We start from the raw sequence: 12,498 nt of genomic DNA, 5'->3' as shown, positions 1-12,498 counted from the left end.
AATCAATCCATCTCTTGTTTGGTCTTCCTCTTTTTCTACTCCCTTCTGTTTTTCCCCAGTATTATTGTTTCTTCTAGTGAATCCTGTCTTCTCATTATGCCAGTTAAAACAAATAAATCCTAAAAACGCATCTATACATTAAAACCAGTTAAAGACAAACATAACCACCACCAACAAAAATGCATCAGTACAAAATAAAGGACAGGCCCACTAAAAGAGGCCACCAGTAGCTAAGGTCCCATAGGGCCAACAGTCTGGGTAAAGAGGAAAGGCTTTGCTTGGTGCCCAGAAATAAAGATAGCACCAGGTGTGTCTCCCTGGGGAGATCATTCCACAAGCAGGGGGACACCACTGGAAAGGCCTGTTCTCATGTTGCCACCCTTCAAATCTTCCCTGGAGGGGGCACACAAAGAAGGGCCTCAGATGACAACTGCAGGGTCTGGGTCAGCTGCAATTTCCAAACTGTCTTCAAAGGCAGCCCCACGTATAATACATTGCAGTAGTCAAACCTAGAGGTTACCAGAGTGTAGTTGGTTACCAGAGTGTAGTTGGGGCCTCAGCTACACAGAGTGGAGACTTCACTCTCCAACTTGTTTCTAGCAGTCTTCTCAAATCAGCCAATGAACTCTTTTCAACTCCTAGCCAATATCACTATGACCAGGGCCCCCTCCACAGAAGACACATAAGCACCAGCGTGTGATATATTAGTATTTTACTAGGGCAGCTGGTCTCCCACAAGTGGCAGTTTTGCCTCCCCTTCAACCCCCCTTTTGTCAGGCCTCATGCACAACATGCATTTTAAAGCATTTACTACTTGAAATAGTCATGGCTTCCCCAAAAGCATCTGGGAACTGTAGTTTGTTAAGGGTGATGAAAGTTGTTAGGAGAACCCCTATCCCCCCCCTCACGGAGCTATAATTTCTAGAATGGTTTAACAACTCCTCTTCCCAGGGAAGTCTGGGAACTGTAGCTCTGTGAGGGGAAGAGGGGGTCTCCTAACAGCTCTCAGCACCCTTAACAAACTACAGTTCCCAGGGTTGGGGGAACCATGGCTATTTAAAGCGGTATCAGAGTGCTTTAAAAGTATGGTGCGGATGTGGCCTCAGTGGAGCCAACTAGGCAGTAGAATTTTACATGGAGGAGCGCAGCACATTAAATTAGGAGAGGAGGTTGGGTGGGCCAATCACAGTGCAGGCTGTGAGCATGGGCAGTGTTGCAAGTTCTCACAACAAGCCGGGCAGCCATTTTGTTGCAGTAGAGTTTGGCTGCAGGGCTGATGTTGCCTCTTGCTTGCTTAGTTTTTGAGAACTATCCACATCAGAGAGAGTGGGGGAGAGAGAGACTGTGTGTGGGCTGTGGTGTGAGATCCCGCAGATAGGGTGAGTATCCTCATGACTTTAAAAAAAAGTTACTTGATTTGAGCGAGGGGAAATTGTGGCCTAGGTGGTAGGACGGGCTCATGCCTTGCAATGGGGTTTTCCTCTCTTTGGATGGGGCAGAGGAAGGCAGGAGAATTGTGACTGTTCACCCCCACCCCCCTTCCTTCCTTGGGAAGCTAGGCTTATGTTATTTAAAGGGGGGACTTTGCATGTGGGGGTGGGTGGGCAGAAGTGCCATTTCCGGTTGTGAAAAAAGGAGATTATATTTTAAAGTGCAATCCTTACCATTTCTTCTCAGAAGTAAGCCCTATTGAATTCAGTGGGGCTTGCTCCTGGGTTAGTGAGGTTGGGATTCCAGCCTTTGTTGTGAAGACTTGCTGGATGGGAGCTGTGAAAATCAGGGCTGGATTTTTTTAAATAGAGGGAGCCTGTGTTTAGGCTAAAACACTGTCATCCCTTCCTCTTCTCCTCCCTCCTTCCTTTCTCACAACCTTGGATGTCTACTTGAAGAGTATTGTGTGCCTCTTGAAGAATATAAATGTAAGTTTAATCTTTAAAAAGAATTGTGCTAGGACTGACTAGGGTTAGTCAGCTGTAATGAAAACATTGCATTTTACACATGCTCAGGGGCTCTCTTACTGCATTAAATCCCACCTTTGTTTCAAGGGGCTTTTGGGTAGTTCCTTATAGCAACAACACCAACACATTGAACAGGGATTAGAACCCAGCCCCTCTCTTCCATAATGACCCTCAAAACGTAACTTATCACATTAGTATGTTGTCCTTCCCACAAAGGAATGTGGGGTAACAGTACAGGAAGCTCTCTTATCTTATCCTCACAACAACCCTTTGAGGTAGATTAGGCTGAGGCACAATGACGCACAAAAACCTCACACTGAAACGATTTAAGATTAACAGTGCAACCCTAAACAATCTACAGCGATGTAATCCCATTGGGTTCAGTGGTACTTCCTGCCATGTAAATTGATATAGGATTTGGATATCCTTTTTTTGTGGCCTTGGTGTTGCATTTTAGAGTGTAAGCTATTCAGGGCAGGGACCTCTCATGTTGTGCAACGCTGTACATGTCTTCTCAGAAGTTAATACCCCTGAATTCAGGGAGAGTTACTTCCATTTAAGTGGGGCTAGGATCCTGTAGTCTGCAAAATTTTACAATAAATAATATGACATGATGCAGTCATCATTTAAGCACTTTTACAAACCACATTTTTCAGTGAGAAAGTATATGCTTAATTCCACTGAAACCAGTGAGCCTTCAAAACAGAGGTAGCTAACTTGTGGCCCTCCAGCAGTTGCTGAACTACAACTCCCATAATTCCTGTGCAGTGATCATCCTGGCTGGGACTCATGAGAGTGACAGCTTGTCCATGCCTCCCCAACTTCCTTGCCCTGCTGGGTCCAGGGGCCACCAACCACCGATGCTAGGAAGAGCCAGTTCTCTAGGCTCTGAATAGAGGTGTACGTGTGTGTGTGTAGAAACTAGCCTGCTGTACAAAGGTAATGATCTGCCCACTTTTAGCTCTGGCCCTTCCCACCACTGGCATGTGGCCCCCAGAAGCTTGTCCAGAAGGGAATGCGGCCTTTGGCCTGAAAAAGCTTCCCCACGCCTGCTTTATGATGGTGGTTCCCAAACTTCCCCCCCAGAGACCACTTGAATATTGCTGAGGGTTTTGGCGGACCACTTTTCTGCCTGTTTTAACAATTGTAATGAGCTATGCTAGACATTACGATTTTTAATTGAATCAAGATGAAACGTCTTAGTTCTAGCCTTCCATTAACTTTGCTGAAAATTGTCTCCACTTCTTTCAAGTGCCTCCGCCTCCATCATTTCCGGTTGACCCCGCCCACTTTCCAGGCAGACCACCAGTGTTAAGAATGACAGAGGAGCTCTTTTCCCTGGCTCTCACAGCCACTGCTCCTACTGTTCTTCACAGACATACTGCGGGCCACCTGCATAAAGGACATCTGCGAGCCATAGTTTGAGAACCCCTGCTCTGGGAGAAAGCAGGCTTCAGTGTGTCCCCCCTGATGGCTGCAGATCAGCGCCTCTTCAGAAAATAGCTTGGTTGCCCTGAGCATAACTGTATAACCTTGCCATACGATAAGTAAAATTGTTTGCTGAAAGAATTGTTCACTTCTTCCTGTTCATGTATGTGTAGAGGCCGTTGCCTGACTTCAGTGAGATGCTAGGAAAGCCAGACTTCGAAGAGTCCCTTATCTGATTGCAGGGCCCTCTCGTGCGTCAGAGCGCTTGGTTTTATAATTGTGGCTCACTTGTTAATCTTTTCAGAGCCAATATCTGCAAGGTGCTGCAAATAAGCAGTATTTCGCGTTAATTGAAGGTCAAGTGTCTCTGTGGAATATGTGAAGATTGTAGATGGATCAGTGATGGGCTCTTGAAGCCATCTAGATAGCTCAGGAGCATTAATAGTTCCTCTTCCTCCCTCCCTGGAAAATACAAAACACTTCACAGCGTCTCTTTTGATGTATCCCTTGTGTTTTATTACAATAATCCCTCCCTCCACCTCCACAAAAAAGCCCTCCAGAATTTCTCATGCCGTATTTACTTTACCTGGGCCTAAATTTAACTCGCTTAAGAAATACTTAAGCCAGTCTTTTCCAACTTTGTGCCCGCCAAGTGTTTTGTACTTTGACTCCCCAAAGGCATGCTGCTGGGGCTGACAGGAATGTTAGTACAAAGCATCTGGACGGTACCAGGTTGGGAAAGGCTGGCTTAAGTCAATTCAAACCAGTGGGTTTAAGCATGCCTAACAATGTTGGATTTAGTCCTTGTAGTGGATTTGTGGGAGTTCCCCTGGGAATTACTCTAGTGACAGCCCTGCAAGAATTAATTACATTATTATTAATAATAGGGGCTTGTATCCAATGCTAGCTCAACTCAGAGTAGATATGGTGAAATTACAGAAATCGATTTTTTCCAGTACTCTTGAATAGAACTAGCATTAGATACAATCCAGGATTCTTACACAGAACTGTATTTGAGGATTCTTTCCTCATGGTCTGTGTGCCACACACTTTCTTCAGCCTGCATTTGAAAACTACTGACAATTCCTAGCAAGTACTTAAATTTCAAAATCAAGGGGAATAAAGCCATAGGTCCAGTTTGCACATCATAGTAAACCACAGCTTGCTATTATCACAGAGATAGCTCATGTTTTGGTCCTCCCTTAGCCTGAGCTGGAGCAACAAACCATGATCCCTGGCTTGGCATTACATCCAAACTAACTACAATCCCAGTGTGGACATAATGCTGAGCGAGAAACCATAGTTTGTTGTTCCTGAGCATGCTACACAAGGACCAAAGTGGAATCCATCTGTGTGTTCACTTGAATTGGAACAAAATTCTTAAAATCACACTGCATGTGTTAATTGGCTTATCAAAGTCAGGACATCTGGGTTGTCAACTCTGTGTGTGTGAACAATCTCCCTTGTGCATAATGTAATTATCACTATCTGTACCTTTCTGCATTTCCTTTCCTTTTGACCTCACTGTTTTATGATCCCCCACCCACCCACCATGCATGCACCTGCAACTCAGGATTACACACCATACATCTGATGGACTTCAATCCACAAAAGCTTATGTAATAAATGTGCTAGTATTTAGGTACCTCAAAAATCTTGTCATTTTCCCATTAACTACAGTTTACCATGGCATGGAAACATAGCCATTGTGGTGTAGTAGTTGGAGTGTCAGATCAGGACTGGGAAGATCCAGGTTCAAGTCACGGTTCAGTCATGGAGCTCATTAGGTGACCTTGGACCAGTCACTCCTCAGCTTAATCTGCTAATGCTCTTAAAGGCTGGCAGGTGCAAGGCAAGCCCATACAAATCAGGACCCTAGACAGTTCCCAGTAAGCTTTGCTGGATGTTGTCTTAGCAAAAGTTTAGAGCAGATGTGGGGAACCTATGGCCCTCCAGATGTTGCTGGACTGCAACTCCCATCAGCCCAGCAAAGCATTCAGTAACATCTGGAGGGCCAAAGGTTCCTTACACCTAATTTAGAGTCAGCCACCCCTCTTCTTGCAGAGCTTGTTTGCACTATTTAAAGGTCCTGTAGCCTGTTCTCCAGTCACATGCTCTTGCATGGTGGTGGAATGGGAGAGGCTGCAGGGAAATCCTTCTTCTTGGACTCTGAGGATAGTGGTGTCGAAGGAGGTGCTTAGGGCTGCTCCTTGAGTAGGGTGACTGATGTGTCATATGAATTGGAGTTGTCCTCAGGGCAACATGGGGTCCTGAGGCAGGGGACATGACAGAGTCCACCTTACAGGGTTGTTGTGAGGCTAAAATTAGGGAGGGGGAGGAGAAAGCAATGTATACCACCCTGGAGCAGTTGGAGGGTGAAGTATTAAAGGGTATGTTTATAGTTTTAATGCAGGCGGTTTCTGCTCCTAAATGTTGTGTGCTGCCTTGTTGTATCAGATTAAACCATGATGCAGTTAAAAAGATGGATGCCACCTACATACTAGATGCTCAAACACTGTCAACTAATAAGTGTTCAAATGGCAGGTAGATGGCTCAACCCTGCTAGTGATGTCACAGGCACTGTCCAATTTATGCCCTTGATACATGTGCCACTGGATTTCAGATGGTGCTCACAACTGTACTGGATGTGCTGGCTGGCTCTGACAGGACTCAGGAAGTTGGGGTGAGGCAGGAGAGGTTATGAATATGTATTGATGGGGGTGTCTTGGACAAATTTAATGTGCTTGATTGCAGCAAGATCTGGTGCACATGGTGGCTTTGGGAGAATTGCTTTCTTTTAGGGACAAAATCTTGTCATTTGAATGTTTCATGTTACCTTAAGGAAAGATGTCTGAACACTCTCATGCTCTCACCCCCCATGTGGTGTGTGTGTATATATATAGTATCTGTATATGGGATTTTCATCCTATTCTTCAAAGAGACTTCCCCAGGATGGCCCTTTCTTACACAAATGTTTATCTCCCACCATGTCTAGTTCAAGACAATTTGCAAAACAAAAATATACAAAGATTACATACAATAATAAAACCCAGCAATTAGAAGCTTTAAAACATCACAATAAGAAGTGTCATATAAAACATAATGAAAAGCCAGATTTTTAAAAAGAGCTAAAAAAAGACATTGCGTATCATTTATATGAAAGTCTATTAATAAATAGCTATGGTAGGCAAGCAATAAAATCCCACATCACCTTCCTGAATAGGAAAGTCTTAATGCAGCAGCAGAAGGCCCACAAGGAAGGCACAAGATGGATCTTCCTAGCTAGAGAGTTCCACAGTCTGGGTGTGGCAGCAACAGAGATGGACCCCTCTCCCTTATCTGAACCAAATGTGGGTTTGGAACCAACAAGGCGGCCTCTGTTGATGATCTCGATAAGATTAGATGAGGGGAGGTGATCTGTCGGGTAGATGAGTAACAGCTGTACTTTTCTTACCCATGTACCACCATCCCCACCCCACAAATTAACTTCTGACAATGGAAAGGCCATATGTTTATAAAGGAAGCTAGTTCAATCCACAGCTAGACCCCATCTCCTGCATGCCCCCAGCAGTCCTTGAACAGGAGAGAGTGTCATCCCATTAATTCCAAGTTGCAAAAATACTGGTGATGGTTGCAAAGCTGGACTCTGTGCGAAATGTTTTTGGGGACGCAAAACGCAATGGGGCCAGCTCAGACGTGAAGAGGATTATTTGTGTGAAGTGGTCTTGCTGTTCTTTTTGTACTGCGAAAATGCCAGCAACCGTAACGTGATTATCGAGGAATATGATGCACTGAAGGAAAAGTGAGAGAGAAGGGAAAAGGTGGTGGAGAGAAATGCCACTTAAGTCGCAAAGTGCTTTTCAGCCTGAACAATCCAAATGAAAAAATAATTGCACTCCCATTTTTTCTTCTTCTTCAGCCTTTCTTATCAACGACTTTATCACTTTTTTGGTTTTATTTTACACATTATTTAGACTTTCTTGTAATCCCCCGCTATTTTACCGTTGACACCTCCTTAATACCTTGTCTAACGCCTCTGACACTTCTCGTGCATGCTTGTGCCCTCCTATAATAGAGCTTTGGAAAAGGGGGAAAGAGTCTGAGGGGGGTAGGGGGTGGCTAGGGGGAGAAAAGCACAGGGGAATGATTTGCTGCTCAGGCTGTGTGAATAATATAAAGATTGAGAAGAGAGAGTGGTGTTGGTGAACTCTTCCTTGTCCGGGTGAACTTTGCCGTCTCGGGCAATGTCCATTTGTGGTTCAGCTGCCGCCTGTAAGTTTGAAGATTAGGAAGAAGCGGGAGAGGATTTATTATGTGCAAGAAACTGCTCACTATATGGAACCAAACCAGATTCATCCCACTGTCACAGGCGTGCACTGCCCATCACCATCCTCTGCCCCATTGGCAGGGTTCTCCCTTTTCTCAGTCCCTGTCAGCCTTGGCGGGTTTTGAATGCCAAGTATATTGTGTTTCCTCCACAAATCATTTCTTCCTGTTTTTCCAATGGCTTTGCAGCTCCCGGTTTTTCCCAAAGCCAAGATGTGCTTCCGTCTCGACTTCATATGTTGCAAAGAACACACCGTGCTAGCTGTCTGAGACCTAGGCTTCCTCTGATGGTGTCCTCTCCTTATGTTCCTATAAGAGGAACGTTTAGGGCTTGTTTCTCACAGTGACTATCCAGATGGGAGCCCATAAGCAGGGCATGAAGGCAACAGCCAGCTTCTGAACATGGAGGATCCATGTAGCCCTTCTGGCTAAGGTGGTGGTGGGGAGGAGAGGGCTGTTGTGCTGAGGCCGTGTGGGTCCCCCAGGGGGCCTCTGGTTGGCAAGAACAGGATGCTGCACTAGATGGCCCACTGGCCTGATCCAGCAGGGCTGCCCTTATGACTTCATACCCTTCCCTATGAAGCTGAATGGCTGAGGATTCAGGATGGCCAAGAGAAAGTTCTTCACATAGTGCGTAGTTGAACTGTGGAATTTGCTATCTCAGCATGTGGTGATGGCTACTAGCTTGAATTCCTTGAAGGGGAATTGGACAAATTCATGGAGGATACAGTTGTCAATAGTCACAATCACAATGTTTTGCCTCAGTATCGGAGGCAGTGTGCTTCTGAATCCGAGTTGCTTGGATCATAAGTGGGAGAGTGCTGCTGTTGTGCTCATGGGCTTGCTTTCGTGCTTCTCAGAGGCATCTGGTGGGCTGCTGTGAGAACAGGGTGTTGGATTGGATGAGCCAGCAGGGCTCTTCTGAGGTTCTTATATCCATTAAGATGACCTCATCCAGTGGCGTTGGCTGTGGGGAGTGCCCCAAGCCCCATCTGTAAGCATCTGTGCTTATGTGTTGCCCTGCTCACTTAGAGTCACTCAGGAGACATTTTGTGGCAGTTCAGAAATTGTCTGTTTTCATCTACAAAGCCACACACCTAGATACCTGATTGCATCAGAAGATATTTGCAAACCTCTAATTCACAGCCTCCCTCCGTTGCCTCCATTCCTCTGAAGTTGGCTTTGGGGAAAACATTCTCTCTGTGTGTTCTCTCTCTGTGTGTGTGTGTGTGTCTCTCTCTCTCTGTGTGTGTGATTAAAGCAATCTACCCATATAACGCTACAGGGTGAGGTATTGCTTGGCCTTGTAAGTGACACAGGCCTTCCTGCTGTATATACCTGGATCTAATTTCCCATTAAATAAACTATATCCCTAAAGTGGGGCTCGGTGGCGGCTTTATTGTAAGTATACTACATGCTAATTCAAGCAAATAAATTTGCCCTGACTGAGGAGCAGAAGCGATTAATAAACGCTGAAGATCACTTGGCTGCCCCGATGAGTTTCTTCAAGATAGTGGAGTATATTTGGGGAAAGCATTTAGATGAGGGCTCCCCCCTTTTTTTAATAGGCTTTAATTATTAGTGACACTGCGCAAACGGCTTCGTACGACTGGAATACCAACTACTTAACTTGCTGACCTTATTATTCAAATAAACACTTTTTATTATAGCAGTGTGGCTCGTTCGTCAACACATCAAACCAGCTGCCACAGCAGTGGATTTCAATGTCCCCGCTGCGTCAGCAGAGAGCATACGGACTTCATTAAGAATCAAATGGCGGCCTTAAAAGCATCCCTGCCCCCGACTTTAGCTTTAATTTAAGCGCTATTGTGTGTTGCTGTATGCTCTTAAAGGGGCCTAAACAGCCCTTGCCTTCCTGTCAAGAAGGGCATGTCTGCATTTCCTTCTTTAGCATCTTAGTGGTAGCGCAAGAGCCTGCCCCTCTCTCCCAATGCAGGAATGGTGTGATTTGGCCAAGGTCCACAATGACAGCGCTCTGCAGCGCGCACAGATCTGGCGAACCTGACAATTCCTTCTTGCGTGGACCGGCTGTTGCCTTTTCATTGCCCAGTGCAGAGGTGGGGCATCTTTTTCAGCCTGAGGGCCACAGTCCCTTGTGGCAACCTTCCAGGGGGGTTGCATGCCACTTGTGGGTGGGGCCAAAGGCAAAAACGAGCAGGCAACAGATGTGACTCTTAACTTTGTATAATAGGCTACAATCCAGTCCATCGAAACCAGGGGCTTTGCAACACATATAATAAATAATAATAATAATAAATTTAATTTCTGTGTCGCCTATCTGGCCAACGGCCACTCTAGGCGACGTACAAGTAGGCAATTAAAACACAATGCAAAAAATACAATAATACAATATAAACAATGCAGCAGCGAGAACAATACTAATACAGGGTACGAGGCATTCCAATCATAGCGATTAACCCTCCCCGGAAATCCCAAAGGCCTGTTGAAAGAGCCAGGTCTTTAAGGCTTTACGGAATACATTTAGGGAAGAGGCGTGCCGGAGATCTTGTGGGAGGCATGATCACAGTTCCAGGACACAAAGCACTTGGGGTGGTGATGGTGAGGCCAGATGGGCCTTGAAGACCCCCTAGGGAAGTTGGTCCAGCCCCCTGTAATTTTGGTTGCCCTTTTTTCTACGCCTTTTCAGATTCAGCATTATTATTATTGAAATGTGGCAACCACCTGCTTTCGGTACCTTTCAGTAGAAGATATAAATGATTAGTAATAATAATTATTTTTCGGAAGCCTGGAGAGAGGCATTTTTCCCCAAAGAGGTTTGAAAAAGGGGTCGCTGTTTGTAATTGCATAAATAATCATCCCACTTTTGCTTGTGGTCAAACAGGTCTGCCCCTCTTTTTTATTGTTTCAAACACCTTTCAATCACATTTGATCACAGGTGGGACTTTAGGACAAAAACAGCATATTTATTTTTGATTTTATTGACAGCATTTGTATGCTGCTCCTTAACATAAAATTCTCTGAGCAACTTATAATAAATAAAAAAAGCAATTTAAATACAAAATAAAACCATAAAATCAAAAATAACATGGAATGCAACACTAAACCAAAGACACAGACACAGTTAAAATACAGATTTAAAAACTGAGAAGCCCAGACTGCATCAGTTATTTAAAAGGCATGGGTGAACAGAAGGGTCTTCACCTGGACCCCAAAAGGCCGCAAAGTTGGGCCGTGGTGAAAAGAAGTAAAGGTGCCCATCCTGGGAAGCAAAGCCTCTTTCAGATGGCTTTCACTTGTCTTTGTCTGCCCTTGGCTAGTCTGTCTCTTTCCCCTCAGCATCTGGTTGGCTGCTGCTTTATCCTGTAGCCAGAAGGCAAATGTCTCCAAGATGGTACCGGTCATAATTGTTGGGCGCAGACTTCCAAGCACAGATGCTGAAATTCCTTTTAAATGTTAGCATTGCCAGATCTCAGGGGACTGACCTAAAGTTTCAGGCTTTTAGCTTCTTCCTTCTTGAGGTCTTCAGCAGAAGGACTAAAATGTCAGGGTCAGGGGACAGGAGCCAGGATTCTGGGCTATTTTCTGCTTGGCTTGAGGGATCTTTTTGCCATGAACAGATCAGCTACTTTTCAGTCCGTGTCAGTTTCGCTTGTGTTCATCCATCCATGCATCCCATTTCTGCATTAATTTTAAAAATCCAAATGGAAGTTTGTATTTTAATATATATTTTGCTACAGCATTACTTTGGGAGAAAGGGCAGGGATATAAATTTAATAATGAATAAATAAATAAACAAACATGGCATTTAAATGCATATTTTAGCTCATTTCTAAACATATTTTACGCTAATATATGCTTATACATTTTTACACATTTTGATGGAACTGAGAACTGTCTTGCAAAATTTGTAGAAGTGTAAAATCTTGTTCTGGTCCATTTATTACGGAAGAGCAAATGTATGAACTCGCGTTTTCTCAGTTTAATCAGGCTCCACCTTTAGCCATTGGGCACACCCTAATCCCCACTGCGGTGCCATAAAGCTCCGCCCTGTTTGCAGCAAGTTTCAAGAAAGAACGCTTTCAATCTGGGGGTCTGAAACTCTGGATAGAGACACACTTACTGTTCTGCTGGTTCCAGTGCATCTCCACCTCTCTTTTCTGAAAACGGGGGCACAAGATGCTAGTCAAACCTTGCCCCTTTTTACTGTAAAACCTGGTGGGAGTAGCTTGAGTGCGTTTTTTTAAAAAATTAAGTTTTAAACAGACTTCGCAACTGATTGGCAGATCATTCTGTTCCCCCTCCAGGTGTGACCAATGGAAATGCTTTGCTGTAGGTGACTAGTGTGCTCAGGGCCTCTGACTCTTTTAATGCTGCACTTGGATCGTATGCAGGAATCTTCAACCCCTTTCTTGTCTTGAGCTTTGGCTTGGATCAAAGGTGGTTTCTCCTTCTCTGTCTAGTATAATCCTCTTCTCCCTCCCTCCCACTTTTTTTTTTAAAGTAATACCTTACAGGAGAACATGCAAAAAAATAAAATAAAATAAAAATCCACCGTTAAATTTCTGCCTCTGCTGAAGCAGTGAATCAAATCAATTCTCCCTTTCTTCTTTTTGATTCCCTGAGCTTTTACATTTTCAACCCTGTCACAGAAGAACGGGGCTGGAGAAGCAATCCCTTTTGTATTCCTATTGACTCAATTATTTTGCCTCTTGATTTTCTATGAATCAGAGCAGAATGGCAGGCTGATTGCTAATGGGCCACGTATTGTTAAAAGCTATGTGTTTTGAAGGCGCTAAGTAGAATA

At 44.5% G+C, this 12,498-nt stretch overlaps 1 long non-coding RNA gene across 2 annotated transcripts in view; it reads left to right on the top strand.

Moving 5' to 3' along the window:
* LOC133374382 (uncharacterized) overlaps positions 1 to 12,498 on the top strand; it is a 165,038-nt gene that overhangs the window by 112,177 nt on the left and 40,363 nt on the right. Inside the window, exon 1 of one of the 2 annotated variants that reach the window (XR_009759879.1) lies at positions 1,228 to 1,379. The exons of the other annotated variant lie outside the window; for it this stretch is intronic. This is a non-coding gene — a long non-coding RNA (uncharacterized LOC133374382). Of the gene's footprint in view, positions 1 to 1,227; positions 1,380 to 12,498 lie in introns of those variants that run through there. 2 annotated transcript variants of the gene reach the window in all.

Source organism: Rhineura floridana, chromosome 21 (genome assembly GCF_030035675.1).
Source record: "Rhineura floridana isolate rRhiFlo1 chromosome 21, rRhiFlo1.hap2, whole genome shotgun sequence".
Lineage (NCBI taxonomy): Eukaryota > Metazoa > Chordata > Lepidosauria > Squamata > Rhineuridae > Rhineura > Rhineura floridana.
The sequence above is the reverse complement of the archived record's forward strand: the minus strand, read 5'-3'. Positions and strand labels throughout refer to the sequence as shown.